This window comes from Camelus bactrianus, chromosome 23 (assembly GCF_048773025.1).
Source record: "Camelus bactrianus isolate YW-2024 breed Bactrian camel chromosome 23, ASM4877302v1, whole genome shotgun sequence".
Lineage (NCBI taxonomy): Eukaryota > Metazoa > Chordata > Mammalia > Artiodactyla > Camelidae > Camelus > Camelus bactrianus.
Window position 1 is genome coordinate 16805453 of NC_133561.1, and position 11235 is coordinate 16816687.

General features: G+C 37.6%; 1 pseudogene; it reads right to left on the bottom strand.

Moving 5' to 3' along the window:
• Positions 1-907: 907 nt before the first annotated feature.
• Positions 908-10764, bottom strand: LOC141574758 (large ribosomal subunit protein uL15-like; annotated as a pseudogene).
• Positions 10765-11235: the final 471 nt, after the last annotated feature.

An 11235-nucleotide genomic window follows, 5' to 3' on the forward strand; every position in this document is an offset into this window, starting at 1 on the left:
CAGAATCAAAACCAAAAGAAACAGAACCAGCTATATCCTCTCTACAAGAAACATTTCAAGTGATGTTTTGATACAAGTAGACAATAAAAGGATGGAAGAAATATGCCATGCAAACACTAATCACAAGAAAGCTATGACTATGTTAATGTTAGGCAAAGACTTTGTAGCAAAGAATATTTCCAAGGATAAAAAGAGGTAGAAATATATTGATTAAAAGGGTCAATTCACCAAAACATAATAATCCTAAATGTGATTACACATAAATAGCTTCAAAATGCATGAAGCAAAATCTGACAACTGAAAGAGATAAAAATCTGCAATTAGATTTGAAGGCTACAATGCAACTCTGACACTAAACATCCAGAGTTAGCACAGACCACTAGTTAAAGTCTTCTGTGAGACTCCCTCACTTCAGACACAAGGTGCAAGCTCTGGGGTTCACACTTCTGACCAACTGGCCACAAATTCAGGGGTTCCTGCTACCCTGTCAGTTTCCATAATTTGTTGGAATGACTCACAGAACTCAGAAAAGTGTTAACAGTTTTATTATAAAAGATAAATCAAGACCAAATGAAGAGACATTAGATAAGGTCTAGGTGGGTACAAAATGCAAAGCCTCCGTGTCATTAGGACTAATTGCCCTCTCAGCATATTCAGGTATGATTACTAATCAGATTAGGGAAGCTCACCCGAGCTTTGGCTGTCCATTATGTTATGTAATGTAGGAATGATTGGCTCATTGGCCGCATGCTAGAACTCAATCTCTAGCTCCACTTCATCTCCCTAAAGGATGGGCCAGACATCCAGCTTAAAGCCCCAGCCCTCTAATCATGTGGTTGGTCTTTCTGGTATGACCAGGCTCCATCCTGAGTTACCTCGTTAGTATAAACTCAGACATGGTCCCAGAGGCCCACCGTGAGTAACAAGGATTCTTCTATCACAGACGTTAATTCCCAAGAATCAGAGACAGAAACCAGATGAATTCTTTATTATAAGACAATTCTCCCAGTAGTAAAACTTATAAATAGAAATGTAAAAGGATGTAGAATTGAACAATGCTGTCAACCAACTGGATCTAATTGATTCTTATAGATGAAACAATATTTTTAGTGCATGTGGGACATTTACTAATGTCATACTGAAAACTCTAGCCAGGGCAATAAAGCAAGAAAAAGAAAAAAAAAAAGGCATCCATATTGGAAAGGAAGAAGTAACTAACTATAGACAAATTGATTGCCTTCATGCATAATCCTGAGTAATCTATAAAATGGCTACTGAAACTATTAAGGGAGTTTATCAAGGTTGCAGGTTACAAGATCAACATACATAATTTTATTTCTGCATACTATGCACAACAGATACAGAAATTTAAGAGACATACGTTTTTAATATCACAAGATTTGCACTGGAAACTACAGATCATTGCTGAGAGAAATTAAGATTTCAGTGAGTGATGTATATTATTCAATGGGTCAGAAAAATTAGTATTGTTAAGATGTCATTTTTCCCTAAAGTGATCTACAGATTCAATGCAATCCCAATTAAAATTGTAGCAAGTTTTTTTTTTTCCTGGTAGAAATTGGTATGCTGATTCTAAAGTTTAGATGAAAAAATAAAGGCCCTAGAATAGCTAAAACAGTTCAGCAAAAGAAGAATTAAAGAGCTAAAACCGCCTTCTTTCATGTCTTACTATAAAGCTACAGTTATTCAAGACGGCATCAAGATAAACGACCAATGGAACAGAATAGGGAGTCAAAACAGACCCACACATGTATGGATAACATTTCACAAAGGTGCAAAGGCAAGTCAATGGAGAAAGGATAATCTATTCAACAAATGATGCTGGAACAATTAGAGATCCATATATTTAAAAAACATGAACTTGAACCTCTACCTTGCACTGTAAACAAAAATTAATTTAAAAAAAAATCATAGGTCTAAATATAAAACCAGAAAACTTCCAGAAGAAAACAGGAGAGTATCTTTGGGACCTTGGTTAGGCAGAGATTTCTTATACCGAAAATACTATAAAAGAAAAAAAAATTGGAGTTCAAAATTAAAATCTGTTCTTCCAAAGTCACTGTTAAGAGAATGAAAAAAAATGCTACATATCAGAAAAAATTTACTTGTAAAACAAATAACTGATGAACACTTGTATCCATAACAACTCTTAAAACTTGGTAAGAAAACAATGCCCCCCCTCAAAATACACAAAAGATTTGAACAGACACTTAACTATGGAAAGATGGCAAATGAGCACATGTTAAGATGTTCAACATCATTAGTTGTTAAAGAGATGAAAGTTAAAATCACGAAATATTACTGCACATCTATTACAATGGCTAAAATTAAAAAAGACTGACCACATCAAGTACTGACAATGTGAAGCAGTATGAGAAAACTCATACTGCTGGTGGAATGTATACTGGTACAACCATTTGGAAAACAGGCAGTTTCTTTAAAAGTTATATATACACCTACCATCCATACAAAGCCTTGTACATGAATGTTTATTGCAACTTTATTCATTAATAGCCAAAAACTAGGAACAACTGGGAAGTCCAACAGGTTTTTGGATAAACAAACTACAGCACAGCCACACAGCAATACAACTCAGCAATGAAAAGGTGTACACATATATCAAAACTTGTAAAATTGTGTATTCTGAATATTTGGAGCTTACTATATGCCAGTTATGCCTCAATACAGTGTTTTGGGGAAAAAAGAGAAAGAGAGCGTGCTGCAATGACTGCAGTTGGCTGACAGCCTCCGATGGCCACACCTGTGAGATCTGCTGCACTGCGTCACTCTTCCTGGGCTGTTCCCAGCCAGTAACTGAGCGCAGCAGGGACACTAGCACTGGGCCAGTCCCGCCCCTTGTGACCTGGCTGAGACTTAGCGCTGCACTGCAGGCTGAGGTTCTTCCTACCCAGTTCTCCTTCCTCCCGCCTCTCCCCTTCACAGGTGTCACACCTGCACTGTGCTCTGAGGCTCTTGCCCACTCCTGCTCCCTCTCCATTCACCGGCATTTCTGCCAGCAGACCTCTACACTTACTTCATCTTGGTATGTGCTTTCTGGAGGACTTGAGTTGACACGGTGTCTTCAGATGTGTGTTGTCTGTTTGAATTTTAAATTTTTTGCTAATTTTCTGTTGGGTTGTCATTTCTTTAACGGTTATTGGGACCATGGACAAGTTATTTAACCTGCATACCTTAGTTTCCTCAGATGTAAAATGGCAACTAATAAGAACCTCACAGAGTTGTTATGAAGCTTAAATGAATTAGTATTTATAAAGCACTTAGAACAGTGTCTGGCACATAGTAATTCCTGTGTATTCATTAAATTGAAAAAAAAAGGAATCCTGTTTTAAGGATAGCCTTTGTTGAACATGTCACAAACATTTTTGCCCATTCTGTCACTCACATTTTATCTTTGCGTATGGATACTTTTTTGGTCCCACTAATTTGTTTCTTAGTGCTGCCATAGCAAATTATCACAAATTTCGTGGCTTAAAAAAAAAACAAATTTCTTCCCTTAAATTGTCCTTTAGATCAGAAGTCCGAAATGAGTCTTAAAGGGTGAAAATCAAGTGGGGTTCGTTCCACGTGGGGGCTTTGGTGGAGAGTTCGTTTCTTTGCCTTTCCCAGCCTCTGGAGGCTATTCTCCACATTGCATCTCCTTTCCCACCCCTCCTTCTGTTATGACATCTTCCTCCTTTGACCTTCTTGACTCCCTCTTATAAGGACCCTTGTGATTACATTAATTCCCACCCAGATAACCCAGGATAATCTCATTTTTTATTCTTATTTTTTATTGAAGTGTAGTCAATTTACAATGTTAGTTTCAAGTGTACAGCAAAGCAATTCAGTTATACATATACACATTCTTTTACATTATAGTTTGTTACAAGAAAATGAATATAGTTCCCTGTGCTATACAGTAGGACCTTGTTTTTCTATTTCATACATAGTAATATGTATCTGTTGATCCCAAACTCATAATCTGTCCTTCCCCGACTCTTCCCCCCCCCACCCCGGTAACCACAGTTTGTTTTCTTTTTCTTTTTCTTTTTCTTTTTAAGCACTTGATGATATTTAATGAATCTCCCACCATGTGGCTTCAAGCTACAAGGACACAGGCACCACCCACATCCTTAATCTTCTCAGTGCTTCTGCTGAAGAATTTGGCCTTCACCATGACAGGCTGTTTAGGGAGCTTTCCCTTTGCCAGAACTTTGTAGTATCCCGATCGCACCACATCAGTGAGAGGAGCAGCTCCAACCTTGTTCCTGGCAGCACTTACCCATATCTGCTCACTGACCAAGGTCCACAATTTATCAAGGTTGACAGTTGGGCAGAAGCTTTGATTCCTCTTTAAGTGGTAATGCCTCATACCAACTCTCCCAAAGTATCCCAGGTGATATTTGTCAAAGTTGATTCTGTGGTGATGCCACCAGCATTACCCTGGCCTCCCAGATGCTTCTGGTGTTTGCTGATGGGGCTGTGGCCGTGGCTCATGTGGCCCCTAAGTTTCCAGGTCTTCCTTTGTCTGGATTGCATGTCGGCAGCCGAGATGAAAGAGCCACCGTTTGTTTCTATGTCCGTGAATCTATTTTCTGGTTTGTAAATAAAATTTATATCTTTTTTAAGATTCCACATATAAGCAATGTCATATGATATTTGTCTTTCCCCTCCTGACTTACTTCACTTAATGTGACAACCCAGGATAATCTCCTTATTTTAATCACACCTGCAAAGTCTCTTTTGTCCTAAAAGATAACGTATTCACACTTTCTGGGGATTAGTTCAGGGATATCTTTGGGGGAGCCATTATTCAAACTACCACAGGTACCTTCTGCCATGCAGAAGTTTCACCTTTTGATAATAGTCACTTTCTCTCTTAGTCCATTCCTTTATGGTTTCAGTCTAACACCACTCTTCTTGGCATCCGTGCACATGGAACCCAGAAATGCAGGGAAGTCAAAGCCTGTGAGGTTCACCTTTGACCAGTGAGAGATGGAAGCTAATACTCTACTTTCTGCTGCCTGGGTGGGCAGTTCTGAGACTTGTTTTGGAAAGCTTCTCAGAAGGTCCCACAGAATCAAGTCCCAGTTATCCAGAGCAGTGGCCAAGTTGAAAACATATCCTTGTATTGTCTTTTCCTCCTTTACATTTTCATCTCCCAGCCCTTACTCCTACCTCTGGGATGACTTCCCAAATAAGCTACTATATGTAAGCCTTTGTCTCAGGCTCTACTTTCAGGGGAACCTAGATTAAAAGAACAAAAAAGACTCCTGGAAATTAAGAGCATGACAGCTAAAGTGAAAAAGTAGAAGTGTGAAAAGAAAAAAATTGCAGAAATATCTCAGAAAATAGAGCCAAAAAGGAAAAAAAAAAAAAAGCAGAAAAAAAAAATCAAGTATGACAGGAAAAGCAGTTCAAGATTTGGATAACAGAAATTCCAGGAAAAAGAAAATGGAGTGGAAGAAATCAATAAGATTATTTAAGAAATTTTTGCAAAATTAAAAGACACGAATTTCCAGGCTGAAAGGGCCCTCGTAGTGCCTTGCACAAAGGGTGAAAGTAGACCAAATATCAAGACCGATGATCTCGGAATTTCAGGAAAATGGTGATAAAGAGGAGATCCTCTAAGCTTCCAGAGGAAAAAAAAAAGGGAGTTCTTTAAAAGGATCAGGCGTGACAATGACTTTGGACTTCTCAATGACAATAGTAGAAACTGGAAGATCGTGGAGTAACGCCTTCAAAATTGTCAAGGAAAATTATTTCCATCTTGGAATTTTGTATTCAGCCAAACAATGGGAAGCATTGAATAAAGACATTTCCCAGACACATTTAGATAAAGTTTTGCTGAAGTAGTATCTCCCTAATCTCAGTACCTTGAAAACTGTTTATTTTTTGCTCAGATCACAGATGACTGTGGCTCCACGGCCCCACTCCTGCTCCAGGGTCTTCATTCCAGAGCAGAACCTTGAAACTTAAAGCTTCTGCTCAGATGTCACATCATATTCTATTGGTCAAAGCAAGTGACATGTTCAAGCCATGTATCAGTGATATGGGGAATTAGATTCATCTGTAGGGAGGCACTAAAGGCCACATAGCAAAGGGCAGGAATCTATACCCAGCAAATCCCTGGGAACAGTGATCTACTACACAATGCCTCAAAAATTTACCTCTCATAGACCCTTTTTCAAGAAGCCACTCAAGGATGTGTTCCTCTAAAATGGAGTGAGCCAAGAAAGGAAGGCATGGGATTTAGGAAGTAGATACCTAACACAGGAGAGAGCAGGGAGGAATCCCCAGAATGCTGGTGAAACGGGAACTCAGATGACAGCTGTGCCCCACGGATGGAGCAACCAGACCAGATGGGAGGCAGGTCCGAGGGCTCCTGAGGCACTTCTTCAAGAAAATGCAATTGAAGAAAATCTGATGTGAATGAATTTACTATGAAGAGATCTGGATAAGTGAGTGATAAGAAAGGTTAGAGGTGAAGTAGTGATCGGTACATAAGAAACCAACCAAATTTTAAAAATATTAATTCTAAGGAAAACATCATGTTATATAGGAAAAGAAAGTCATGGTTGTTATTCTCTGCCCTGAGTTGCCTTCATAATAATGAAAACACTGAATATTGATATAACTAAAATTTGGGGGGAACACAGGGAGGAAGAAAGTTGGTGTAGTGAGGGCAGTTGAAGAAAGAGCTAATTTTGTAATCTGTTGAAGTCTTCAATAGGTAGTGCCTAAGATGAGGTTAAAAAAGAAAAGAACTTAAATATACAAATACAAAAAGAACCTGTTAAACAGGTTAAACCTGGATTTTGCTCTTCAGTGAGAATAGGGGGGTGGGGAGGCAAAAATTACCGTTGTCTTAAAACCATGTGGGGCCATGAGGCTTCAAAGGATTGAGTCTGAGTAAACTACCGAGTTTAAATAACGCTCCCCCCATCCTGTGCAAAACAAGAACGAAACGATTCTCACACTCAAATAAGGCATAGTCGTTAGCAGTGTTCAATGAAGACCCACAGAGGGCTCCAGAGGCCTTGCCTGCTTTTGAACTTCGTGTATAAACTGTTTACAACTGGCTTTTTTTTTTTTTTAACTGAATTCTTCTGTTGAACTTTGATCTTCACTTGATAATATTGTTGACCACTGATCTTAAAGTCCTGGGAATATAATATAGTCAGAGATCTCAAGAAACCTGGGAGGAAGTGGTCAGTGCGAGGTCATTTAAAAGAAATTTCAGGATTGTTGAGTAATACACCATTCCACCTTTCTGAGGACCCAGGAAAAGTACTTAGAAATCTAACATTTTGCGTCTTTCCTCTTTATTTGCATCTTTTTATGAAATATGAAATCTATTTAAAATCTAAAATTATTTTCTACTGTATTGACTCAGTGCATAGAACATATTATTTTATTTTGTCATTCTTGATAATCCCCCAAAAGATATCTTTATGAATTCTTTTTTCCATTGTACATGGGCAAGTTTCTAGAAACTGGGGGTTCTGCTTGTATTTGTTTATTGGTTGTTTTGTTGTGTTGATGGAAATGATCAAGAAACCAATCTATAATAGGAATAGAAGAGTTTTATTTGAGCCATACTGAGGATTATAGCCCAGGAGACACAGATTTAAGAAGCACTTGAACCGTGTTCAGCTCGACTGTAAAATGAGGGAAGCTTATAAAGGCAAAACCCACAAAATTACGTAAGCTGTTTGTCAAGAATTGTAATTGGAACTGGCAAGAAATAAGGTTTCTTATCAATCCAGGATTGGTTGCAGTGAGAAATGATTGCATGATATGAGAGTCTAACTATAATAAAATACATACAGATCTGGGGCAACCAATAATCTTTCAATTAACATCTGAAAAGAAATTTATCGATAAGCATCCAGAGAGCAGAGAGTGCGGGGCAGGAGCCCCATAGCGAATAAGCATGAAGGAAAAGCTTGAGTGGGAGCAGAAGGAAACAGTAGTTGATTGGAACTGGTATGAGCCTGGAGTTGGGAAGCATGTAAGAAATGCTTTAGAATCTAGATGGAAAAGCTATAAATCTGGAGTGTGCAATGGCATCAGAAAATAATATTTTAAAATGAATTTCTATTTTTGCTGTACATGGTTTTTTAAGAAATCAAATAAACAAGACTTAGAATAAAAATATAATAATCCCCTTCCCTCATTTTTCCCACTCTACTTTCAAATCTTTTGGCATTTACCTCTGCATATCTAAATAATGTGCTTATAAATCGTATTTTCTTGGTTTGTCAATTTTAGACATTGTCTGTTGATTTTCTCCTATAATAAAGACTTAAGTATTATACACCTACCCCTACTTCATCCTTCCAAGATAGTAATAATAATAATAATTTTGTTAAGTCAATAGGGTTTACATAATGATGACTCTGTAAATATTGCTGACTACAGAGCCAAGCAGTGTACTCATTACATTTTCTTTCTTGCACAACTTTGTTTTTCCTGTTGTTAATCATTTTCCTCCTTTATTTACTTTTTAGCTTCCTTTCCTTTGTTCTTTTCCCCTAAATATGCCATTAGATATGACGAATACTTTTCATGTTATTTTCCAAAAACTTCACTAAGTTAATGTATAATTTCATATTTTCCCAGGAGACCTACCTCCCAGCCATTTGTCTTCCTCTTCTAATCTAGACAGGTTGCTCTTTAAGCCTGATGCACAATTGTCAACCTAGGATTCCTCTTGCTGCTCCTCTATTAGGTCCCCTGTTTCTCAAATACCATGTCTTCCCCTCTCATGATTTACCCAATTGTTTTGCTGGAGCACATCCTCTAGTAACATCCTTAGAAAAGGGTACATGAGAAGTAAAATGTATTTAGTCCTTATATGTCTGAGAATGTCTTTAATTTGCCCTCACACTTTATGGTATAATTCTTTCTTGGAAATAATTTTCTCATACCTTTTGAAGGCCTTGCTTCACTATTTTTTTGGCATCCAGTGTTACTGCTAAAGAAGTCTAATGACATTCTGATTATTGAGCTTTGTGTTAACCTATTTTTTTTTTGGTACTTCCCCACCTCCAGAAGTTTTTAGATTTTCTCTTTTTCTTTACTATTCTGAAATTTCACAGTGACTTTCATTGGTGTGTTTTTCTGGCTTTTTATTGTGTGTTTTTAATTTGGAGACTCATGCTTTACTTTGGGAAATATTCTTGGATAATTTTTTTAATAATTTCCTTCTCTCTGTATTCTCTTTTCTCTCTTACAGAACTCATATTAGTCTGGTGACTTCCTGGATTGATCTTCTGATTTTCTTTTCCTTTTTTCTCTTTCACTGTCCATCTCTGCTTTGTGTTCTGTTTTTTTTTTTTTCTGGGAGTATTCCTCAATTCTATCTTCTGACCTTTCTGTTAAATTTTCAGTTTCAAAAAGTGCTTTCTAATTCTCTGAATGCTTCTTTATATTATGCTATCTTGTTCCTACTTCATAGATACAATTGATTTCTTATCTCTTTGAGGATATTCTGGTTGCCTGTGAGCACTTTCTCTCTGTTTTGGGCTCTGCCTTTCATGTTGGAGGCTTTCCCATGTCTGGTGATCTTTCAATATTTAGGAGTGAGAGACTAAAACACCAATTGGAAGCTCTGTGTACGTGGCAGGCAGTAGCCTGATTGACCTCAGCTGTTTTGGTATTAGGCCCCCAATGTCACCATCTGCAGCTTTTTTCTTGAGGACTGCTCATTTATTTCAGAGGCACATCCCTCAAGCAGGCAGTCCCCTGCCTGGGGATTATCACCTGGAGACAGTGTTCTGTGAGCCCGAGAGGGAAGGGGCTGAGGAGGGACTCACAGGTTAATGTGAAGACGTTCACTTGGTTCCACTGTTTTCAGTCAGGACTCACATCCCTGTTCTCCTTGGGCCTAGTGCCCCTGAGGTGGAAGCCTCTCAGTTCAGTTTCCAGAAGACAAGGTGAGGGAGGGCTTGTCACTGGCTTGGAGCAAGAACAAGGGGCAGGAGATATAAATTCTCCTTATACAAACTTTAAATTAATCTTCCTAGGGTTTTTATTTTCCAATTTCTTGTGTGTGTGTGTGTTAAAATACACACAACAAAATTTACCATTTTAACTATTTTTAAGTGTACAGTTAACTAGTGTTAAGTACATTCATTTATATTGTCATGCAACCATCATCACCACCCATTTCCAGAACTCCTTTCATCTTGCAAAACTGAACTTCTATACCCATTAAACAATAACGCCCGTAATTCAGTCTTTGCCTTACATTCTTGGCATACCCAGCATGAACACCCAGGGACACTCAAGGTCTCTGCAGATTACCATTCCCTACACATTTGCCTTCAGAGATTCCCCAGATCTCTAGCTCCTAAGACTGCAGGCTGTAAGGCAGGTAAGGTAGATGCTTTCTAAGGGCCAGATAATAAATAAATATTTTAGGCTTTATAGGCAACTACTCAACTCTGTTGTCGTAAAGCAGCCATAGATGATATGTGAACAAACAAATATGACTGTGCTCCACTAAAACTTGATTTTCAAAAACAGGTTGTGGGTCTGATTTTGGCCCATGGGTTATAGTTTGTGATCCCTACAAGTCTAGGGCAAGAATCTGCTTGCTTCTAGTTGTAGAAAGGTTTATAGCTTTATCTGTTCTGCTTAATCAGTCACCCTACTTTTTGCCAAAAATTTTGTTGGCATTTCTCCTCTGCTGTTGCCTTTTTGGCCAATCACTTTGTCCTTGTGGAATTTATAGCTTTTCTCTCCCTCTAGGTATTTTCACAGTGTTTTCAGTAGGAAGCTGAGGTAAATACATATGTTTGTTTGATCCACAATTGTTAAAACTTTTTATTTCAGAATAATTTCAAACCTACAGTAAAGTTGTTGCAAGAACAGTGCAAGAAACTCCCATATACTCCTTACCCAGAGTTACTAATTGTTAACATTTTGTTGCATTTGCTTTATAATTCTCTCTCTCCATATATATATATATATATATATATATATATATATATATATATATATATACACACACACATACACATGTAGCATATATATAGTTTGGAATATTTGTATATTCCATATGAAATGAAATAAATATTTCAGACATGATGTTCCATTACTCCTTAAATAATTCAATATGTACTTTCTAAGATCAAGGATATTCACTTAGAAAAAAATTCATTCTCAAAATCAAGATATTTAACATTTAATATAACACTATTATTT